At 45.8% G+C, this 25244-nt stretch overlaps 1 protein-coding gene and 1 pseudogene across 1 annotated transcript in view; both read right to left on the bottom strand.

Annotated features, from left to right (window-relative positions):
- The window catches only part of LOC144768278 (androgen-induced gene 1 protein-like), a 198650-nt gene that overhangs the window by 1119 nt on the left and 172287 nt on the right, over positions 1-25244 (bottom strand). The window lies entirely within an intron of this gene.
- On the bottom strand, positions 13046-15443 carry LOC144766973 (E3 SUMO-protein ligase KIAA1586-like; annotated as a pseudogene).

Below are 25244 nucleotides of genomic sequence, written 5' to 3'. Positions count from 1 at the left end.
TTAAAAACATAAGGTGGGCGTGTCCACTCCACGAATCTCTTGTCGAGCCTGTGATGAGGGCATTAGCCCAGAAACGCGTCAGGCTTCATTATGCGACACGAGGACTGTAATCACAAAAGGACGGAGTGTAGCTTTTACCCTTACAATTGCTGCGAGGAATATGCTTGTGTCAAGCTGCTGGAGTGTGCTGCCTTGCCTGCGGGCAACTTTGGAGCTTTGAATATGAATATAAATATATATATATATATATATATATATATATATATATATATATATATACACACATATACTAATTTCTTTATTCAATGAATAAAAAATAAGATGTAAAAAAAAATCTTGCAATATGAAGGACTAACCGCGATCATCCACAATATAACCGTAAACACGCTACATTATTGCAATTGGTGGATAATGCAGGATGGAACCTTGTAATAAAAATTAAAACAGCGGGAACATGAAACGATGTTAAGAAGAATAAGGGAGAAGGAAATAATGAAGCATCAAAGACACGTTCCCTATAATTTATGCATGACAACCACAAAACAAATAGTAGGCACCATCCTTGACCACTCTTTAACCTCTTCGGTGCTTATGACGAGACCAGCTTGTCATGAGTCATGGTGGAGCTGTGCTCATGACGAGCTGGTCTCGTCATAACGGCGCCGCTCCGCCCAAGCGCAATTAATTCCCCACCTGTGCGGGCGAATGAATCAGTGGGCGGGGTCATGACGAGACCAGCTCGTCATGAGCACAGCTCCACCGTGACTCATGACGAGCTAGTCTCGTCACGAGCACCGCGGCGCCGCGCTCACCCCCCCTCCCCACACCGTGGGGGAATTACCTCCGCAGGGAAGGGGTTAAAACAAGTTTTTGTGATTTTGTTCTTTTAGTCTCACTCAAACCAACAAGTATGAATATTAAGTGGTAAACCGTCTCCTGACCGTTTAGCTTTCTTAAAACTATAACATTCCACATCATTTCATCCTGTGTGAGACTTGAGTGTGGAGCAACTTTGTTTGGCAGCGCATGGCTTGTTACACTGCTCTCTCTGCATTATGTTAGGACATCAGTTCTGCAGTTTTGGATCATCTTGGCAGCCACAATTTATGGCAAAGTCCCAGAAATCTCCCATTCGAAGCAATGTTTATCAAGAAGTCAGTTTGGCTTCCAGATAGGCTTTTGCCCCTGAAGGCATACATCCCGAACTGATGGCAATGTTGTATTTGCACTACTGCTGCTATTAGATCTCTCACTTGGGCGTTGAGCAATGATATACTGCCAGACTCAATGGCAGTGATTCTGAACCCATGGTCTGGGAATCCCTTGGGGTCCGCAACTGTTTAGAATATGAAATAATTTTAACAGAATTATATAGTGTATGTAAAGAAGCGAAATGCAAAATTGAAAATTTGAAAATTTTCTCCGAAGGAATTTGAAATTGGAGGCTAAAAATTAAGTTTGTATCCTCAGTTTGATGATTGGGAGTAGCGCAAGTGCATCAACGAGAATATAGAATGCTCTATGAGGGGCCCCAATTGAATTTAAAAAAGCTCCAACTTTTCAACTAAAATTAAAATTTAGATTTTTTTAAAATGCTTGTGTCTGGATTTTTTGTGTATTTTTTTGATGTTCAAGTCTTTGAAAATGGCTTGGCCAGGGCCCCAGTCTACCACAGATGTATGATGTTACAACGCATGCATTTAAATCACGATACATTGCATCGCGGTTTTTACAATGCAAGTCGTTACAACGACTTGCGTTGGAGGGCGCTGGACTTAGGAGTAGTAACATTTACTATTCCAACTCCAGTCTACAAAAAGTAGGGAAGGTGTTGGATAGTAAATTATACTATTCCTTGTCCTAGAGTGCCATCCAGCGGAAGTTGCTGTAACGACTTGCTTTGTGAAAACCGCGATGTAATAGCATTGCGATGTAATCCCTGCGTTGTAAACGATGTTTCCAGTCTACCAGTATTGACTCAGTGGAGGCCCCCGGATCCCAATAATGATTCAGAAGGGGTCCTTGGGTTCCAATAATGATTAAGTGGGGGTCCACAAAAATCAAACCGTTAAGAACCACTGCTCCTTCATATCAGAAAAATATGTTTGGATTCAAACTAGACTATGACATTATTATATATCATAGTGTCAAAAAAATGAAAAACCTCATAAAAATGTTAAGGGTCTAAAATTGTATAGCAAAGCATCGGTCAGGCTTTAAACTCTGGGAGTCCGTCACATCCTAGTAGGGTAGATTTGAAAGCACACAATATGGTCAACTAATACACAAACTTCGATCTGCAAACTTTCATCCTGAATCATATTAAGCAACAACTTCTGCAAAGCAGTCTCTAATCAATTATAATATTAGAGCAGCAAAAAGACCACCAATTTGGCTTCAGACTTCGCAGCAGCATAGAGACTTCCACTCTCCAGGTAGTCAACGCATCCTCTTGATTATCAATAACATTGGCCCCTACCTCTTGGTCCTACTTGACCTCTATGCAGCCATTGACACCGTTAACCACCAAGCACTAATCCACATGGGCTTCTCTGACACAGTCCTACAATGCTCATTTCTTACCTCACTAAAAACCAATAATTTGTACAAATGGCAACCTCCCTTTGCACCTACCGTTTTCCAGCTGCGTGGAATATGTCAGGGCCTAGGCCTCAGTCTTGCCCTCCATCATCTTGAACTTCAAATGAATGCCCTGGAACTCTGCGCACGAACAGCAGCATAAAGATGCATCAATATACCAACAACACAGATCCCTACCTATCCATAGGATGAAAAAGTGCCTCAATATTACTCATATTTGATAACCAACAGCTACCTAATGCGCAAACTGTCTCAGATAGCATTTGTCCTTTATAGCAATAGTAACAATCATGCATTCAAGTCTGGCTCTTCAAAATGAACATTGATGGGTCTGCCATCCTCCAGTTGACAAAATTCAAAATCACTTTATTTCACCCTTGACACTGACCACTCCTTCAAAGAATAAATCAAGAGAACAAAGGCCACATGGTGCAGACCTTCCCTCCGATCGAAAGAGAAACCCTACCTCTTTGGATGCAACAGTCCACGCCTTAGTCCTCTTGCACCGACATGGAGGCGATGCTTTGCTCTGCAGTCTCCTTGACATCACACTGGCTAACAAAAGCCTAAGGAAGCTGAAATGTCACTCCAACCTTGATGGAACCCAAATTGCCTCTATCTCCACACTCGTATCATCTTGAAAATAAGCTGCATCACATACACAGCCAACAGAACCAGCACCTTTCCAAGTGTATCATGGAAATTATCTACCTCAGTTGGACAGAACCACACCAGAACCACACCAGAAGCCAGGTCACTGCCAGATAGGAAAAAATATGTAAAGTGAAAACCAGAAGGCAAGCTTTCTATGTTTATACGCCCACGATCTAGAACAACATACCTTCCAACATTAGAACTGCCTCAACTCTTCTGCAGTTCAGAAATGAGCAGAAAACAAACATCTTCAGAAGACCACATTTCCATGCTACCTGATTCACAACCCCTGAACACCCTGCTTCGTGGTAAACAATTCCAAGGTCTCTCACCCTTATTCAGTGTTTCCTTGCTCTGTACTCTGCTTTGTTTGCTTTGTACCTTATTTCACTCTCTACAAATACCGACACATACATATAGTATATCCTCCGTGGATGGAGAGTCACCATTTGTCCAAAAAGGACCTCAACAGAATGTAGAGGAGGGATGTTTATGTGGCCTGAATCCATGCTAGATTATCAGGCTTGCTGCTTAAGATATATTTCCATACAGTGAAAGTGAATAGTGCTTTTTACAGCCAGTGATTATCTTGGAAATCTGGCATGGATTACATCTTTCTCTGCCTGCTTTGGACAGTCCTGGTGTTGAGGTTTCAGTAAGTATTCCAATCTATATAAACGTGCAACTGACTTTAAAAGTGCAGAAGAATAATATTGAAAGTTTTAAATGTTGTTGACAAATGCCTGTTTTCCAGACATAATTGGGGGGACATGCATCATTGTAAGTACCGGTGGCAAACGAGCAGATTCGCAGAATCTGCCCATTTGCAACCGGAATTTTTGAATTTGGGATGCATAAACCTAAATACAATTTCGCAATTTGGGTAATCAGACATTTTGTGGTTACCTAAATTGCTAATGCATTTAGGGAATCTCAAATTGTAATTCCCTAAATGCAATGCATGATGCACTTTTAATTTGTGAAAACTTTGAAAAAATGCACAGTAATGTATTTTTCAAAGTGCCTTGTTGCACACACACATGCCCTTGGGGCATGTGTGGGCTCAACATGTGATCGCATGCCAATTTCATGGTTGCATCAGGGTGGCCTTTTGCCCCCCTTGAAATTGCATGCACAATTTGCAAGTACCTATTTGGTACTCACAAATTGCACATGCAATTCACATTCATTCCCATGGGCCTCCAGGTCCATGGGAATGAATGGGAAGCTATCCCTTTATTACGAATCACAATTTGCAATTCGCAATTAAGGAATATGTAGGAATCACTAATATCTTCGTAAAACCTACATGCATAGGCTATTGCGATTCCATATTTGCGATTCCTTAATAATAGCAATTATGGAATCGCAATTGCTTAAACTGATGCTTGTGCCCCCTAAATTGCATCTGTGGGACAGGTAAGAGATACAATAGCACATATTTATTTATTTATTTATTTATGCGATTTTATATAGCGCGAACTTTACCCGAAGGTGTCAGAGCGCTTTACATAGGACCCAGTTTCAACCATAAGGACTGATGGTTACATTCGGAAAAACAGATTTGCAAATTTTTGACTTACATAAGAACCAGTTGAAAACATACGGATTTAGGATTACATGCGTTACAAAAAAAGGTACAAACAGAAAAAATTGCAAATGTAGAAGAGATAGAGTCACACAAGGAGGAGATACAAATGGATAAACTCTAGGCATATACTAGAGATATCTCTATCTACTTAGGGAGGGGATACACATGGATATACTCTAAGAGTCACATAGGAATGGTAGAGAGCACAGCGGACTCCTGCATAAACCAGTGATTAGAGTTATCTCTATATACATAGGGAAGGGGTAAGACTGGATATACTCTAAAAGTCACATAGGAATGGAAGAGAGCAAAGTGGACTACTGCATGTCCTAGTGATTAGAGTTATCTCTATATACATAGGGAAGGGATACACATGGAAATACTCTAAAAGTCACATAGGAGACTAGTCATTAGAGTTATCTCTATATACATAGGAAGGGATAAGACCGGATATACTCTAATGGACACATAGGAATGGTAGAGAGTACAAAGGTCTACTGCATACACTAGTGATTAGAGTTATCTCTATATACATAGGGAGGGGATAAGACTGGATATACTAAAGAGTCACATAGGCAAGGTATATGGTGCAAGGTCTAAAGCAAATACCATTGATTAGAGTTATTACAATAAGTCAAAGAGCAGAGTTCCATAAGTGTGGATGCAGTCACAGAACAAAGGGAGGGTGGGAGGGATGCAAGGGTATGGAGAGAAGGGGAAGCGGAAAAGGGAGGGAACATTTGAGGATCATCCACGGGGAAAAGGGTTAATGGACGAGGGAATGGGAGGAGGGCTAGAGTCCATCGAAACTGTCCGAAAACAGCAGCAAAGTGATGGTCAGGACAAAGCAAAAAGTCAAGAAGTCCAGGAGTGAAGGTGGGAGATGAAGCTGGAGGCCAGCCGCAGGCGCAACACCATCTTGGAGAGCTTGCAATCAGCCGTCTCGGTGGGGGAGAGTGCGCCAGGTGGTGAAGGCCATGTTGACGCTGTTGGTACGGTCACGCGTTGGCCATGGGGCGCTGCACGGCTGCCGGTGGGTTGTGTGTGGATTCACCCGCAAGCAGTGTGGAGTCCATTCAGAACACTGGTGCCCTGTGGGGGGGGGGGGGGGGGGTGGTCTGGAGATCCGGCCCGTGTTGCAGGGCCCCAGGGCATTCCGGCACTGGCAGTGGCCCCAAACTGGCAGCAGGTCGGGAGGCAGGCCAAAAATCCAAGAGAGGGCCGGATTAGCAGGAGGCCGGGGAGAAGTTGGGGCGAGACAGTGGAAGCGGCGATCGCCATCCAAAAGTCGCCTCCGGCCGCCATCTTAGAGTCAGGCAGGCGCTGGAAGGATTCCCTCGGTGGGGGTCTCCACCGAAGTGAAGGTAGAGGAAATTATGCCAGCTGCAGCGTCGAGAGTCTCGACCACCCGGGGTAGCGCAGGACGCAATCCTACCTCCCAGCGGCGGCCGCAGTCAGCGGAGTCCACGGCGCAGTGCCGCCCTCCATCTTGAGCGCCTCCGCCCTCTCCTCCTTCACCTCGGGAGATCGAGCCTGTCTGCCAACCTCGGAGCGATCGCTTCTGCTTCGCACCTGCCCCACTCGCTCCGCTTCGTGCTGGAAAAAAGAGCGGTCAAAATGAAGGGCTGCATCTGCCCAGGGCCGGGTCAGAGCATCTCGTGGACCGGGAGCCGAGACGATCAGCGTCCGCTCGGCTCCCGGCTCCGCCCCCCAGGTCTACTTGAGCATGCTGTAAGGAGGTGAGATCTCTAGCTCACATCCACAACCAGCTACCATGGTAACAAAGGAACTGAACTGTCCTTGAACCTTTAATGCATTCATTGCCTATGGCCACACGCTGGCCCCTTGTCACTAGGACATAAAATAAAGAAGCTTCCAGTATGTCTACCAGCTTCTTTTCATCTTTTACATGGTTTTCAAAGCATTTCATATGCAGATGTGCTAGCTTGATTTATCATCTTCCATGTAACGCACATCAGTTATTAAGCTGTTGTCCCGACTCCAAGAGCTCATGAAAATTGTTTTCGTAAATAGTTTCTCTGTTTATTGGGACATAACTCAACTGAGCCTGGCAGCAGGAAAAGCTGCTTCCTAAGGGTAAGCCTGGGCTAGTACTAGAGTACCCAGAGATGTGGCATAAGAAATGTTTCAATGAGCATTTAAAGCAATGCCATGTCTTTGATATAGAGGCCTGCCTTGCTTTTTTCTTATAGGATTAACAAGACGTCCTACATGACATTATATCGCATTTGCCCAGTTCTGGGTTGGAGACTGCTTAGCTATTAATTGCATACACACATAACCCAGGCCAAAGACACACCAGCAAACACACCCAATCAGTAAAGTGAAGGAGCTCATTTACAGAAACACCACATAGACATCAGCTATCCCATGCATGGCATGCACCGGATATCCAAAGCCACTTTTCACCCAACATTATTAATATATACCATCATTCCGTTAACATCTATAATTAGTGGTTTCTCAAACAGTACACACTACATAGAACCCTCACATCTTTAAGTGCATAGCAACTCACCAAAGCCATATCCAGTAGGTGAAAGGTGCTTCCTAATCAACAGCAGGGAGTAATATTTCCACAAATATATAACTTGGAAACATTCAGCTGAATTCAAATGAAATATACCATCAATCAAGTTCACTACATAGCATCTTTATACCTGGATTTTGACGCTTACCTTGAAGTCACTCTGCATTGAAAGAGCAATGTACATCCCATCTCAAAAGAAAACAATGAAAAATCTGGTGGCACACCACTTAATCGACATAAAATACTACCTAGATCTTTACGCTAGATCAAACTTCCTTCGACATTAACCTACACAACCGGTAAGTCACATTTACCACATAGCATTTACCACATGGTTCCTTTTCCATGCAGACTATACCACGCAGGTAAGTACAACACACACCATTTTTAGGTACTTTACAACATTGGACTATACCATGAAGTTACAATTTTTATTTTACAGATGGCATACATTTTTTTATGTGAAAGGATTTATATCTGTTTGTATATAAATTCACCAGTTATAATTTACTGCGCCAACTATAACTGCACCACTGCCATGCACTGCACTGCGTAAGACTTCTCTTTTTGTGTTGTCACTCGTCTGCCTCTGCGGAATGAATCCTGCCTGATCTGGATCCACTAGTTCCGGCATATGGGGCGCAAGCCGCGTTGCCAATAGTCCAGTGTACAACTTCAGACCAATATTCAGAAGTGAGATAGGTCGGTATGACCCGCAGCTCGTTCTGTTCTTCCCCAGTTTGGGAATGACAACTATTGCTGAGGAGGGAATCGCCCCGGGTGTCGCGAAGGAATTGAAAAGCCAGGTAAGCAAGGGGGCAAGTGTGGAGCAGAATTGCTTGTAGAAAGCTGCTGTGTATCCATCAGGGCCAGGTGATTTGCCTAGCTTCACGCACACTATGGCCGCCATTACTTCCCTCTCTATGTGGGCTGCATGTTCCGGGGTCAGAGCATGGAGACGCGCCTGCGTCAGGTAGGCGTCTTTGTCCACCCTTTCTAGAGGTTGCTTATCGTAAAGGTGGGCGTAAAAAGTGTGAAAGGTCTCGCCGATGACAGCGTTGTCCGCGCTAATAGCCCCTGTGTGGTGCCTAAACTCCCTCAAGCTGTTGGACCTCCCTAAGCATAGGAGAAATGTCGCAGACGTAATGCGGCATATTCAGCTTTGTCATGGTCAATGGCAGCCAGTTACGCCCAAGCTGCAGTCAGGTGTCACCAGATGCGTGGGGCTCCAGTACGATAGTGCCTCTGCTCCAACTCTCGTATTATATGTGACTGATCCTCTCTCTTCCTTTTACGCTCTGCATTGTCTGTGGAGGAGATAGCAATGACTTCACCTCTAACAACTGATTTCAGAGCTTCCCATCTGGTGGATAGATTTGTGTCAGAATTATCATTGTGTAACAGATAATCATCCAGGGTGCGTTGTATCTGAACCACTGTGTCTGGACGGTGTAAGAGAGTGTCGCAGAAGCGCCAATGTCTGATCGGCGGTTGAGCCTGTGGGACGGCCAGCGTGACCATTACTGGGGCGTGATCGGATAGCGCTGCCGTGAGGATAACAGTAGAGAGTGTGATGTCACAGACAGCCTTCGAGCCTAAGAGATAATCCAGCCTGGCATATGTTTTGTGAGCATTAGAGTAGAAAGAGAACTCTCGTGTCTGAGGGTGTTGTTGTCTCCACAGGTCTGTTAGACTGAGATCATGTAGCGTAGAGAGCCCTGAGCGTGAGAGAGCACTAACCTGGCCTGTGCGCTGTGCAGACCTGTCAAGGTCATTGTCGAATACTAAGTTAAGGTCCTTCTCAATCAGTATGTGGCGCTCCTGAGTTGTTGTCGCCTCGTTGAGGGCCTCGTGTAGAAACCGTTCTTAGACCTCATTAGGTGCATAGATAGATCCTATAATCAGCGTGTAATCCCCCAAACTAAATTGGTATGTGAGCAGTCTACCTTTTATCTCAGCCTTCTTCTGTAGCACCTTCCCCCGGAAAATTCTTGAAACCAAAAATGCTACCCCTGCGGTCTTTAAGGATCTGGAGGAGAAGAATTGTGTCGGAAAGGCACGGGGCCAGAGCCGATGACAGTCTTTGGGGAGCCCCAGTGCTCTCTAGGTAGGAAAGGATTGATCTACATTTGACTGGGTTATTAAGCCCTCTCACATTTAGGGGCCGATTAGGATGGAGGATTTTCCGCCTCCTCCGGGCCGGCGGAAGCCACCTCCGGCCAGGAGGAGGCGGAAAATCCTCTGCGGAGTCACCAAAGACCCACCGCCGCATTACGATGGCTGGTGGGTCTTGGTTTCTGTCCGCTGCTTTTCCGCCGCGGTCGGATTACAACCGCGGCGGAAAAGCTCTCATTTGGCTGGCAGTGTCTATCAGACACCGCCAGCCAAATTAGGATGCATTTGTAAACATGCTTTTCCGCGGCGGTTTTTCCGCCGTGGAAAAGCATGTGTACTTTTGAATTTGGGGGCCCGTTGCGGGCCCCCAGGGTGTAGGCGGGTGGGGGGTGCACATGGGGGGTACCTATGGTACCCCCCAGTATTTACATGCACAAAGCGGCAGGCACCGCGTGGTGCCTGCCGCTTTGTGCATGTAAATGTTAAACATTCACTTTTAACATTGAGGCGGGTGCTGCTTGAAGCAGCACCCGCCGCAATGTTAAATATCCAGGATGTGACTGCCAGGGTGGCGGTCACATCCTAATTTGCACGGAGGGACCGCCGCAGCCCATGCGGACGGTCCCTCCACCTCTGGGATGGCGGACGGACGCAAGTCCGTCCGCCATCCTAATCGGCCCCTAAGTGTGAGGATTCTGATTGAGGGCGGTGGCATCTAGGTCCCAGGGGTGAGAGTGCTGCGGATCTGGAGAGCTTGAGGGGCATGAGCCCAGGCAAAACCTGCGGGGGAGGACCCACAGTACTAGCGCGAAAACCTGGTAGGAGCTAAACCCCATGGACTGAGGGCCCCACCCGAAGAAAGGAAGTAAAGGAAAGATTAAGCAAACAGAGAGGGGGAACAAAAGGCCCGCAGAGAATAAAAAGGAAAAAAAGGCACAACAGGCGCCGAAGAAAGTCTGCCTTTCGGCCACCAGTCCGTCACCCAGAGGTGAGCAGAAATAAGGTCCACTGGGTTGTCATGTGGCCAAGAATGCCTGCGTCACTGGCTCGTCCTGTGCCACAGTGTCTGACTGCACGGGGTTCGCCGCCTCCCCGCCCTGCACCCGGACAAAGAGATCCTGGAGCGATTTTTCTCGTGTGGCTGATTTTTCTTTTTTGCCCCGGGTAGACCTTATGCTCAGCGCCCGTCTACTCCGCTGATGCCAGTCACCAGGAGTCAGGCCCTCAATGGTCCGTGACAATGCAGCTTCACTTGACGCAAGAGTCCCAGGCCCCTCCACTGAGATCCCACCATGCAGAAGAGCACTCCTGTCGCCTTGGGCCCCCTCCTGCGTGTGGTAATTTGCCGCGTCTGTCCTCGATCAGAAGAGCCTCTGACAGATCACTTGGGGTGCTCACGTCGACTGGGCCACAGGCGTGACCAGGTCTCGTCTCTATGCAGGCCAGGCGGGGCCGGGGTAATAAAGCCAGCAGCTTGTTACCAAGCTAAGTCCGTACCTCCTGGGAGTGCGAGGGTGTATCAGGGCGGGGGAGCCGATTGAATTCCCCCATGGCGTAGAAGGGTGTGCAGTAGGGATCAACACTGCAGCAGGCGGCCTCATGGCGCCCTCGACGGCGCAGTGCAGGTCACCATCAGCGCTGCACGGTGAAATAGCAGAGCAGTATCGCCAGGACCGGCCCCTCGTCCACACTACTGTGGAGAGAGTCCGGCCCAACGCCTCCCAGTAAGGTGATTCAAAGCAGGATACCTCGCCTGCGAGTTGCAGGGCAGAGCGCTCAGCAGGAGTCCAACGATAGGCCCAGAGGGCTGCGGGTGCAGGCGAGGCCCGTGCGGCGTCGCAGAGGCCTCGTGTAGTAGGTCGCAGCATTAACAATGCAAAGTCAGAGGTGGATGGGACTCACTGTGTCACCACTCTCAGCTGCTCCTGTGGTCCACAGGTGAGGCCGGCTCCCGCAGGTCGACTCCACTCTCCGCTAGTCCCAGCATATGTGGGCGCTCTATGTCAGCCCGGGTTCTGAGCCCAAGGGTCCGCCGCCCAAGGCAAGATGGCGTCTCTAACTTCGGCGCCGGCGATTGCTTCCCTTGGTGCTCCGCTCGTGGGTTCGGTGCTGCTTCAGCCAGAGTTCACGGCGAGCCAACACCGCTCGATGGTCAAAAGTGCAGGGTTTCAGCTGCCTCCACCACGGAAGCGCTGCTTGCCTCCTCCCACCACTGCTTCGCTGCCCAGGCCCGGCGGGTGATCAAGCTCACTGGGCACTGTCACAGAGCTCTGGAGCCGCTCCCAGGGTGATGCAAATGGACAGTGCTTAATTTGTAAAATATGAAGTGCTGGTGCTCAAATGTTTGGCAGAGGCCACACCTACTTTTCTCTGGCTCCGCCCACTTCATCCACTGGCTCCACCCACTTACTATATTAGCCCCACCCACATTTTCAACTGGCTCTGCTAAAAGTCAGAGGTAATATATATCTGGCTGATCCGAATTTCAGCAAGGGAGCCATCCTCATAGTAAGGTTTTGATAGGAGGGTCCCTTGCCCTGTGAACATTTTGAAAAAGATTAACTCAAAAGTGCATTTAAAGCACAATTTTGGAATAAATTAGCTAAAATCACTAATGCATTGAAAAGGGACAATTTCAGTGCTGTATGTGCTGATTTGGTGAAAGGACAATACTGGGGTAGGGTATGCCATTTTTAACAGTCTATGAGTTCTAAGGTACAACTTTTACATAGCTTATGTGCCAAAATAAACCAAAATGTTGTTAAAACACACTAAACGGAGAAAGTGAATAACATCATGCAATGTACTTGAATTAGTCAGTCATGGCACTTCCAGTTGCCGAAGGGGTATGTCGTTATTCAGTACACTAGAGTATTTTGTTAGAGAAACAATTGAAAAAAGAGGATTACCAAGTGGGCTTGTTGCTATAGCTTAGTCCCCTGGGGGCTATATGTGCATTTATTAGACACAGATTAGGTAAATAAAATATGGAACTATGCAGTTCTGTATCACACAGACACAACAGATTAGAAAAGAGGCATATATTCCAAATATGACTTTTTAATTAAAGATTTGTATCTTAGTATAAAGCTCAGAAAAATGTAATCTCCACCAAAAGGACCTAGAGCTACCTAGGCCAAAGGAATAGGTAATGACGAGGCAGTTTGAATTTCACAGTATTGCAAGTCATAGCTATTAGTGCAAAATGGCCATAGTCAGTGCCATACAAAATCTAAACATATAAAGACAAAATAATGTAACATAAAACATATAAATACAAATAAATATGTTCTAAAATGAAAAAGCAAGGTAAGTCTTATAAAACCAAAATAAATTATATAAAATATAATAAATATAACATCCAAACCAAGAGACAACTATAAGAAAATATTAAATAAATTGCCACTGTCAATCAATGCAAATAAATAACCTATATAAAGTACACAACAATTAAATTTCCCCAAAAGTCCAGTAAAGCCTAACTTTTTTAAAACATTGCAATGACCCATTTTTCAGTTGGACTGGGCTAGCATCTATTTTTCTAGGAAAGCCCACACACAGTCTAAATCACTTGTGCATTCCAAGTCCTCCTCTTTCCTTGCTTTACTCCTAGTGTCATCAGCTGCTCTCCGTCCTTTTGCAAGCCATGACTGAACATACGGGATTGGATTGAATCTCTTAAATGGTGGACCAACAAGATTTAAAAACATTAAAGAAGATATTGTTTCAGTCAGCAATGATGCTCTTGTAGATGTGCAAATAAGATTCATTTGAGAAAAGCCCCGCTCACATTCTGCAGTACTGATAGCAATAGTGTGCAAAGCCATCAAAAGCTCCTTGAACTGCCTTTTAATTTATTTTCCTCCAGATTCCTTATACTCTCTGTAGGCACGTATGGTTTCTCGGCTGGCAATGTTGAATCTTTTACACAGAGACTCAATGTCACTTTCACCATTAAGAACAGGTAGCTCATCAGGCCAGTACTGTTTGTATAAAACTTTCACTTCGTTAATCAGTGTATCATAGTCAGCCTTTTTGTCAGCAGAATTAGTACCACCTGTAGACAACAAACGATTTCTCAGATTTTCTGCAAGGCTACGAAAAAACTGTCCCTGTTCAATGATTTTGTCAGTGGTCTTTCCTTTGTGCAGCATCACACCCTGGAATATATTTTCTTCCATTGCCTTTTTACACTGTGAGAAATGCTTCCCTTGCCTGTCTACCATTGCCTCAAACACTGCTATTTGCCGACAAATAGCCCGATGGGCATCAATGATTGTAGAATCACGTTTCTGTAACTCGAGTGATAACTCTGATAACTCCTGAAGAGCATCATACATGAGGCCAAGATTAGCAACAAACTGGATAGATGATAATCGCCTTCCTAGGCCGGTGTACATATTTCGATTGGAACTGTCACGGGAAGTATCAACAGCTGCACTAGTAAAATGCTTGTAGAGAGCAGGATAAGCATTCCAAACAGCCTCTACTGTTCTAAAGCTTGATGCAACCCAACGAGTATCTAACACTCTACCTATTCTGCAGAGCTGAATGTCAAGAACTTCTGCACACTCCTTTAGCTCCAAACGGTTTTTAACAGATGTGGCAAACAGAGAATATAGCTTGTCGAGTAAGTTTTTGAAGTGATTTGTAGCGCCAAAATATTTCATGACATCATGAACGGCAAGTTCCAGGCGATGTGCTGAGCAGTGCCAGGCTACAATATTGGGAGAGATTTTTTCTTGCAACCTCTTTACAACACCACTGTGACGGCCAAACATCACTGAAGCTCCATCACAGGCAACTGAAACCAGGCATTTGGAGAGAAAGTCCTCACTTATATTAATAGGATCTTTTTTTAGAGCAGACAGTAAACTGCTTACTATGCCGTCAGCTGACAAATCACTCAGCTCAATGAGGTCAACAAAAATATTAGCTGGGGAGTCCATGCCAGGTAGCTGCATTCGCATGTACACAATTAAAGAACTTTTCCTATTTAACGCAGTGCCTTCATCTAGTAAAATACTTATTTTTGGGGAAAGTTCAATAATTTGAGCAAATATCTTCCTCTTCATTTCTGAGGATATGTGGCGTTGTATGTTTGAGCAAGCTACATTGGAGTGCAAAATTCGACCCATATCCAGTCCATTTAACTGGTGGCAGTCTATCTCTGTTTCAAAACCATACGCTGGCCTGTTCCGCTTTGCTTCCTTATAAGCTACACGGAATATTCTGGATGTTGATGACATTTGTAAAGATTGAGCTTTTGCAGTTACTTGCAATAAAGAATCTTTTTTTGCATTTTCTAAGATTTTTAAAGTTGCAACATGAGCCTTGCTTTGTTGCATGTTCTCCAATCTTTTTTCTCAATGATTTTTGCTGTTGTTTTAGATTTGTGCCATATGCCTTCACAGTAGAGTCAGTCCATTCTTTGGACAATTTCATTCCCCTGGATTTCTCAGCACCAAGATCACGGACTTGGCGACACACAGAACAGCCAAGGTTAGGGCCTTTAACAATTAACCACGGATGCTTGCGTTGGAAATATATCTTTTGATCATGTTTCCAACCTTTAGGAAGAATGCCTTTCCTAAAAACTCTGTCTGAATGTGGTTTCAGCGATAATGTGTCAAATTGTTTGCTAGTGCTTGGAGTTTCCTCTGTCTCAGTAGCAATCTCCACAGCATGATGCTGGTCATCTCGGAGAGGACTATCTTGTGTCTTTTCTTCTGTAGGTGTGATAACGCTGCTGCTAGTAGTGGTGTCCCTCTCATCTAGTGCTTTCTCTTGCACTTCATCTTCTGTGTTGTTCCCTTCATCCAGCGTAAGTACATGGTCTTTTTTAGCTACTTTATTAGTAGGCTCCCCATCATCTTTTGGCTTAAATTTTGTGAAGTAGCTTGAAATCTTCTTCTGCCCACTGTGTGACATTCTTGGGAAGCAAAGTGAAATAAAACATGCTAGACATGTGCGAAGTGTGATGTCAATTCATCTAAGCAATTACATGCACAATTATTTTTTTTTGCAGTTTGCTCCAAAGAAATTTATGCATCTGCACATATATTACCATCTACAACTGACTACAAGTATAATCCAAATGAATCTTACTTTGCCCACCCCACCCAAATTCAGACCTTTTCCAATACATACGCCTGCCCTGCAGCACTCACTGAAAAGAGGCACAAAGTCTTTAAAGTTTGCCTCACTTTTAAGCGTTGGCTTCCTGTAGTATGACAACTAAAGCAGGGTATGGTGGAAGTGTGCAAAGTTAGTTATACACTGTGATTCACAAAAAGTATTCATTAATTGACACTCAAGGCCAGAATGGGAACCCAAAGCAGCCCTGGCAAGTTTTGTTACCAGCCCCCATACAGTGCATAGCAAGCAAGCTTAATGACTGCTAGAGATGTTTGCATGGGGGTCTTTCTCCCCTCAAGAACATTTTTTAAAAAGAAAAACTAAAATGGTGCACAACATATTTAGCTGTATCAACTTTCAAAGCATAGTAAATTGTACACCTAAATGAGGACCTGCATAGCCACAAAGGCCAGAAAGCATAGTAATCTCCCACTTAAGTACTCAGACAACTTGGAAATGTCAGACAAAGGCACCCAGGCCAGAAATCATAGAAACGTCCGACAAAGGCACCCAGGCTAGAAATCATGGAAACGTCAGACAAAGGCACCCAGCCTCAGGCCAGACATCGTGGAAACATCACACAAAGGCACCCCGGAAAGAAATGATGGAAACGTCATACAAAGTCAACCAACCAGGCCAGAAAGCATAGAAACATCACACAAAGGCACTCAAGCGACAAAGCATGAAAATGTCAAAGAAAGGCACCCAAGCCAGTGGTGCTGGAACAATTTCTAGAGTGTTGGTGCTGCCCTCAATGTTACATCACTGAAGAAGTCATAAGATTGTGAAAAACCCAAACATACACTAAGGACAAACATACCAAATGAGCTTTGCTCATTCCGGCAGAGGTGGTGAGTGTGTGGTATGTTGCAGTAGATCATTTAGAAGCCCACTGCTTGTTGAGTGGTGTTGGTGTGCTCAACTGTATGAACCAAAGCTTTCCACAATACTAAACTCACCACCCCAAGTACCTCAACTTCCTGCTCTCTCCAGTGTTGTGGTAGAATTCCTGCATATCAACTGATGCTTTGGAGAGTTGAATAGCTACCAGACATTGGTAGTTGTTATTTGTTAATGATATGTATGTAGGCATACTGGCATAGTAGCTCAACGAAACAGCTGTAACGATTCAAGATGGCTTGACATAGGTCTTTCAAGCAAAGTGAGCCCTATGAGGAAGAGAAGTTGTATAGGGACCCTACACCCGCCGTAACATTCGGTATGTTTACTTTGGTACAGGTACCTCCAGGGCGTGGCACTTTAACTTAAGGCAATCTCAGGAATGGGCTGGCGAGGTGATCTGGCATTCTTCAAAATGGGGAAAACGGACTTACCCAGATGATCCAGTAAGCAGACCCGTGCCTTGGGTTACGTAATGCCTCAAGGGCACTTTGCAGGCAGCATGTCGGCCTGTGGTAAATGCTAAGAGAGTTAAACTGCAAGCTAACTCAACTCAAGCCTCTCCCAGAGATGCTGTGCTGGCTGGCAGGGGTTCTTTATTGAGCTTCCTGCAACAGCTATTAGGTCTGTATCAATGAGGGTTAACTTTACATCTATGTTCGGACTTGAGCACCTGTGCAGACTTATTTACCACATTTAAGTTACACATTTGAAAACGTAAACTTCAATGTAATGACATTTGGGAGTGAGAAACAAAGTCCTAAAATACTCTAGATAATTTGGACTACAGTTTAGTTGCAGGCTACACTAGAGAAATATTTTGTCTCCGGAGCAAAATACAGTACATTTTTACCAAAACCTTGGTGTCCTAAAAACTTAAAAACATTGCTCAAAGTTGTTGAACAATCACTGACGTGTAACTCCCTGTTTGGGAGCATTATGTAGCGGAGTACCCAGTTTCTTACATTAATTTAGTTTAATAGCGCCTCTCATACCAGTTTAAGGTGTCAGAGCACTTTGCATCATTCACACATTGCATAAATACAATCCTATGTGTGTAACTCAGTATAGGGAATGTTACATCAGACAGGACTACAAGGTATAGGAGTCACATGTTATCCATGTTTGTCATTGTAGGCAATATAGTTTAGGAGTTCAAAGTCTGAAAAAGCGCAAATGCAGAATTCAAAACATACCAGCATTGTTAGGGGTTCTCTTCAATAAGAAGTGATTTCTACCCACATTAGACCCTTTTTGCAAGATTAGGATAAAGAAAGATTAGCCCAAAAAACATATAGCGGTACTATATAACTTGCCGTTTGCATGCAGCTCTTTGATGACAGACAGACTAGTTAATAGCTTACTGTTCTATGGTAGCATTTTAACTTACAAACTGCAAGTAAAAAAAGGATCTTTCCGACAGAAGCAGTAACACACTGATCTATTTTACATTATATGCACTTTTTGATCTGCATGGTAAACGTTATTTGCAGCAGGTATATAACCCTGGCCTGTACTACCTGCCTTTCAAGCAGTCACAGCTTCCCCTAGACAAAGCTCCTGGCTGGCTCTCTCCAGGTAGACGATTAATCACCAGAGTTATCTTGACATTTTAATTTTTGCCTGAATATTACTGGAGCCCAGGAACTCGGCACCAGCTGCTTTGCCTTATGCTTTCTGCCTGAGAGCATATAAAGGACAGCATAGGCAGCATACATTGGCCTTACTGAGCTGGTGCCACATTGTGTTGAGGATACTGCGGTCTCTTTCTCCTTGCAGTAACAGTACGGGAAAGTGCATTTATATATTGCTGAGATCGTACCTTTCTTTTAAGGCCAGCTCAGTGGCAAAATTGTGCTGGCTTCAAGGGTAATTAGTTTCAAGGTTGTTTATTACTTGGGTAAGGGGTTGTATGATTCCTGCTGTAGCACAATAAGGTGGCTCTGCATTTGCGTCATTGCAACACGAGCCCCTGACAAGTTAATTAGCCAGGCTCCCATGCCCTCATGCACATGATCATCTCATATGCCAACATCACTTCTTGGTGCAGAGCCGGCTCTGGTGACGGATTGCCATTGGTTTCTTTGCAAGCAAGATCATCACACTATATTACTTCCCCTTCTTTAACCCAAACTCTATTACTTCCCCTTAATACCAACTCCTCTTAATGTTTGATGAGGAGGGCGGCTCTTATGCGACTTGCAGCTCTTCCAGGTAATCTTATACATCTGCCCTTAGCAGGCAAATCTGGCTCTGAGTCCACTAACTCTCTTGTAAAGGGGGCACCTGTATTGACAGGACTGGAGAAGGTCATGGGGGTTATTACCACCAAAATCGCTTAAACTGAAAGGACACTTTCTCTCAATTCTAGTGTGTCCCTCTCCCTCCCTAGTTGATGTATGATTGATTGACTACACCTTGCAATATAACAGCGTTAGAGACGCGCCTGCGGATGGCCTCCAGCTTCATCTCCCACCTGGGCTCCCACCTTCTCTCCTGGACCTCTTGACTTTTTGCTCTGTCCTGGCCGACACTTTCCTGCTGTTTTCGGACAGTTTTCTCTGGACTCTAGCCCTTCTCCCAATCCCTCGTCCTTTAACCCTTTTCCCCGTGGATGATCCTCAAATGTTTCTTTCCTCCCTTTTCTGCTTCCCCTTCTCTCCATACCCTTTCTTCCCTCCCACCCTCCCTTTGTGCTGTGACTGCATCCACACTTATGGAACTCTGCTCTTTGACTTATTGTAATAACTCTAATCAATGGTATTTGCTTTAGACCTTGCACCATATACCATTCCTGAGTATATCCATGTGTATCCCCTCCCTAAGTAGATAGAGATATCACTAGTATATGCCTAGAGTTTATCTCCTCCTTGTGTGACTTTATCTCTTGTACATTTGCATTTTTTTCTGTTTGTAAAACTTTGTACCTCTTTTATAACGCATGTATTCCTAAGTCCGTATGTTTTCAACTGGTTCTTATGTAAGTCAAAAATTTGCCGCTTGTAACCGTCAGTCCTCCTTGTGAGAAGTTGGCCTGATATATGATGTTTCCAATTCTGGAACCACCTTGTATCAGTCCAAACAACCCTTATGGTGTCTGGTTGTAAGTCAACCTTATTAGACAAGCTATCCTAGGGGTAGCATGGACTAAGCAGCCTAAAGGCTTAACTTAAGAGGTCGTGTTAAGCGAGCTGTTTTACCACATACAATCCTGTAATATCAAATGAAAGGACACCACACAAGTATATATTATAAAAATATATGTATTTATTACTAAAAACAATCCCCAGTATTCTTTATGAATAAAGGGGCAGAAGCGTTAAATCAAAAGCACAGTATAACATACAAAGTTGCACAATTTTGGATGAGGCCAAGGGGCCACTCAAACCATATACTAAAAAAATGGTATAAGAGATACCAATCGATCAGTGGTTAGGCCTAGGGCCTAGGGAATCGCTGGGAGCAGTCGGGACAAGCAATGCTGAAGTCGGGAAAAGCCCACGGGATTCGGGTGCAGTGCAGAAAGTGCACGCATGCATCAATGTTAACCAATGGTGCGTAAAAGTTACAAAGTTAGAGTTTAAGGACACTTCCGCTGAACCTAGAGGAACAAAACTTAAGACACAGACCCTAGAGGTGTGTACCAGTGTGGGAACACCGGCGTTGCAATGTTACCTCACCCACAGGAAGTGGGTGCACAGGGTCGAAGTTGAGTCGGGTTTCGTCACGCAGGCTCTTGGTGCTTGGAGCTGAAAGGGCTGCAGGCGGGGTGAAAGAGAAGTGTCCGGTGGAGTCCAAGGGTGGACTCAAGTCGAAAAGTACCTGAAAGCAAAGGGGACAGAGTCTGGGTCACTCAACAGTGACCAGGGTGGAACCAGGACGGAACCAGGCAATGTCGGGCGCAATCAGGTGGTTGTCGAGGAGCTTCTCTCCGCTGTCACGTGGGCTCTGGGGCATCTACGAAGTCCAGGAGCAGGTCACGATCTGTCCCACGCAGGCTCTCGCCGTCGGCGCTGTCGGTTCAAGATTGGAGCAAACAACACTTGGCAAAAGAAATCCACGCGGAACTGGAAGATTGCTTCTCACTCGGACCAGGAGGGTCAGAGTGGGGGCTCCTTTTCAGGGGAGCTGGTGCAAACCTGGAGCAACCAGAATCACAAGTCGTATTTCAAGTTTCGTCGGCACAGGGGCCACAAGCCAGCTGGCAAGGGACTGGCCAACGCGGTGAGCCAAAAAGAAGCAGAAGGGCCCCACGCAGCACTCGTCGAGTGTAGGGGGCTGAACTTCGGTGCAAGAGTGGCTCAGGGTTGGGGCTTCTCAAACCCCGTTGTACAGCTTCGAGGGTCACTCGTGGGGTGCACGGTCAGCGTCTCGTGGTCTTTCCAAGATGGCGTGCCCCACGCTTCCGGTCGCCTCCACGGGTCTCAGCTCTGCAGGGACTGTGGATCGGGCTGTTAGAAGGCAGGCAAGCTTGATCTCGTCGATCTCTGTCGCTCGAGTTCCGGCGGGAACTGCAACAAAGTAGACGTCGAGGGCTGGATGGTGCCTGTTTGCACAGGGTGGTCACTCCTTGACCACAAGGGAGATTCTTCAGTCTTCTACGTTGAGTAGGATGTCGAAGGGTCCAGAGTTTCGTTTCTTATGTTTCATCAGGATAATCTGAAGTGCATTGGCACTGCTCCCACTCTTATTCGAATCTGGGGGGCTGGATTACCTGCTAGGTCCCCTCCTATGGGTGGGACCCAGGAAGTGGGTGGATACACCCCCTTCCTTTGATCCTGGCCGCGCTGGGACGGGGGCTGGAGTGCCCCAGAACCGGTTTGGCCGGATTATGCAAGGGGCAGCCTTGTGCTCCCCAGGCACTGTCTGGTTTCTTTCAAACCTCCCTGCTACAATCCACTATCTCCTGTCTGGGGGGTTGTAACGCCGCCCTGCGACAGGAAACCCTTTGTCCAGGCCCCTTGGGCTGAGTTTCGGTCAGCTTCAGGGGTCAGACTCGTGTCTGTGGCAGAAGCATCCATTTTGTGGATCTGAGGCCCTTTTAGAAATTAACCGCATTTAAGTAAAGTAACATGTCTTACCCCTCTAGAGGGGTGGAATGCTATCCCCGTCGCCAGAACTGGCGAGGGGATAGTATTCCAAATCGTATGACACCTTACACGACATGTTTTGATAAAGCCAAACCAGAGTTGCTATATAACCGCGAGGATTATAATGCACTTAAGAGTATATGGTATGGCATTATCCTGAAACAGCTTAGGGATTCGTTCCCGACGGCTGCAGACAGGCTCAGCTCATGCTAGAGCTCCATCTCACATTAAACCACGCACTCTACCTCCAGGATTGATGAGGCCTTCCATAGGAGTGGCTCACAGGTTTATATGTGTCCAGATATAGGTTTAGATATAGGTATACTATATCTAAGCAAGGGGTGATGACACCACCTTGCCCCAGCTGAGTGATCAGCCAGTTGTGTCAATTTAAGAACCAGCCAGGGGGGGCAAAAGATATGCTGCAGCTCCTGGTAGGCCTTGGTGGCACCTATGCCCTGGGCACCTATAGTGCATGGTACAGGGGCTGACAAGGAGTCCATTTCCAATTGTGGTATGTACCTATAGCACATGTATCAGTAATTTAGAGAGAGAACAGCAGGCTGGGGGTCTGATTAGCAGGCCCACAGCCTCAGTAGACTAAAACCAGTGAAGCAAAAAGCAAAAATTTGGGGTGACCATAGGATAGCAGACCCTACTCTCCTACAGTCCTTATGTTTGAAACTGGGTCCTATGTAAAGCGCTCTGACACCTTCGGGTAAAGTTCGCGCTATATAAAATTGCACAAATAAATAAATAAATTGTTCCTGCCTTCAGTGTGTACTTGGTTTGTGTGTCTCTCTCACCCAGGACTGCTCTCACCTCACGCCGCCCGTATCCATTGCTTCAGAAAACCCCAGCCCTGCTTTGCAAATGTTAATGCAGGACTGTGTTAATGTGTAAGTCAGAACATTTGTGCACGCTGCCTGCAGTGCTTGCCTGGCACAGCCCCAACAGATTTTATGAGCGTGCCCGGCCTGCCCTGAAAACGAAACCGAATCCTGCCCTGGGCCTGCATCCTGTACTGATTCCACAACTGCGCAACAAATAGCCAGTGCACACTGCTGGCAACAACAAGTTTCAAACATGATCGTGCATCGATTCGTGATGATCAAAGTACCAGTAGCACTAGCCAGGGCATCAGAAACAACATTTAAGCAGTGTGACGTCCATGAAAGTAAATCTGTAGGCCTCGCCTGCGCAGATGTATTAGTTAATTTATTATATATGTGTCATTGTGTCAGACTCTGCCGGCCTACGCCGCCTATCATTCCCAGGCCAATCTTCATGATAACCAACCAATCATCAACAATGAATTGATTTTAAAAAAACGTAATCCTGTGCCTGCGGCCCCCGCCGCCCCCAGGGGCCCAGCCAGGCCCTGCCCAGTGCCAGCCTGCTGCCTCGCCTCACCTGCCTGCGGAAGCGCAGCTCTGCTCGTCATGAGGATTATTTATTTATTTATTTTTTCGGCCGCCGCCGGCCTACCCCCATCTTGTCCACAGTCCAGGCACTGCTCGTAGCAGTGGTAGGTAGACCAATGCCAATCAGGATGATTTTAAAAACCCAGACTGTAAAAACCTGACTGGCCACCACCACCAGTAAATTAATTAATCACGGAAATCACCACTACTAGTGTAAGGGCGCCAGTGGCCAGGCCCTGCCTCGCGAGTCGCGCCTCGCCCTCACCTGTGAGCGCTCGGATGGATGCGCTCCCAACTCCGAGTCCAGCAACTTTGGCGGCGAAGGAATACCGAGGGCCAGGGAGAGCGGTGCGGGTATGCTGGGGCGGGCAGAGAAAATGTGCGTGCAATGCATTCAATTGCATGCAATCTGCGCACGCGTCGCTTCCTCTGGCGCGCACAGCCCCAACCCCCGCAGCAAAGCCCTGCCCAGTGCCCTGCCCTGGCCCCTGCAACTGCAACAACACTCAACAGTGTCAGTCCCGCCCACTGGAGCCCTGATCCGCGCCGCGGCCTGGAAGAGAGAGAAGAGAGTAAACTCAACTGGGAGCAGCAGGCACGTGACGTCACGTCACCGACACAGCAGTAAGTACTGCCAGTGCAAGTGCATGCATGATTATCGAAGTGCTGTGCATGAATCAATCAACAAGTTTGGCAGTGGCACAACAGCAGTAGCACAGCAGCGCACGCTCTCTGTGTGTGCCAGAGTCACTCACCGACTCACCAGTCAGTGCGCAGTGACACGCACGAGTCACGACTTTTAAAAAATTAAATTCTGAGGCAGGAGGACAGGTGCACTTAATGCCGCGTGATAGACCCGGCCCCCATAATTAAGTGCCGGTGCTGAGCACCGGCAGGCTCCGGCTCAAATTAAGCCCTGCAAATGGAGCCGGGCTGGTGATGTTAGTTTCGTGTCTTCTTCCATGCTGTACAGGGCCCGGGGGCCGCTGCTGAAGATCGCTGGTCAGAAGAGAGGTGGGGAGACACGTCTTACCTCGCCACCATCTTGGCCATGCCCCCTTCTGTGCATATTTAAATGTTAAAAATAGAAATACACTTAAGTTCACTATGGGTCATAAGTATCAACCAATTTTGAGTTTGCAAAAGAATTTTTAATTGTATCAAACCCCATTTTGTGTTTCGGTAACTTGTGACCAAATCGCAAAAAGGGTTTGCGATTTGGTATTTGGAAGGGGCGTGTTTAGAGCATCCCTACCAAATAGCGAATCCTAATAGTATGTATGAATGTTTTGTGACCGTAAATACAGTCACAAACATTCACATTTTACCACCTACTTCAAGTAGGTGGTAACCCAGTCACAAACAGGAAGGGGTCCCCCAAGGGACCCCTTCCCCATTAGGAATGGTTGTAAAAACGCTGTTTAAGAGCAGGCAGTGGTCCCATGGACCACTGCCTGCTCTTAAAAAATGAAAAGAAAACTTTTCATTTGTTTTTTTTAAATGCAACCCGTTTTCCTTTAAGGAAAACAAACTGAATAAAAAAAAAAAAGATTGCTTTATTTAAAAGCAATTACAGACATGGTGGTCTGCCAGCCGCACCAGGCCACCATCCCCATGAGTTTAGCGATTCCTAAGAGGTTGGAAATTGCGATCTACCTAATCAATATTAATGAGGTAGGTCGATTTGTGACCCACTAGAAATCAGTATATGAAACTCATGAAGTTTCATATATTGGAAATAGCGATTACCTAATTGTGATTCTCAGAAAACCGCAATTACCAATTTTGATACACGAGGCCCTATATTTGTAACTTAAAAAAAACATTTTTGGTACTGCTGTACTCCGCACCTTTCTTTTTTACATAAATAGAAACTTATAAATATTTTCCCCTACATATTACCACATATCTGAAGCGGTAATAGGTAGAGGAAAAATACCAAACTGTACTTAAAAACAAGGCTACCTTTAACTTTTGTAAAGGCGGTCATTAGCCAATCACCTAATGTCTTGGAATCGCTAAACCACTAGTTCACAAATACTGCAAATAATGCTGCAAAATTTCATGAAAATACACCGACAGCAGATATCACGAAGTTAAAAAGCCTTATGACTTATAAAATACTTACCTGTAGAACTCAAGAGGATCATTAGCGCACCATAATGTCTTATCCTGCCAAA

This window comes from Lissotriton helveticus, chromosome 7, assembly GCF_964261635.1.
Source record: "Lissotriton helveticus chromosome 7, aLisHel1.1, whole genome shotgun sequence".
NCBI lineage: Eukaryota > Metazoa > Chordata > Amphibia > Caudata > Salamandridae > Lissotriton > Lissotriton helveticus.
Note: the sequence above shows the minus strand (reverse complement) of the source record. Positions and strands in the feature narration are given on the sequence as shown.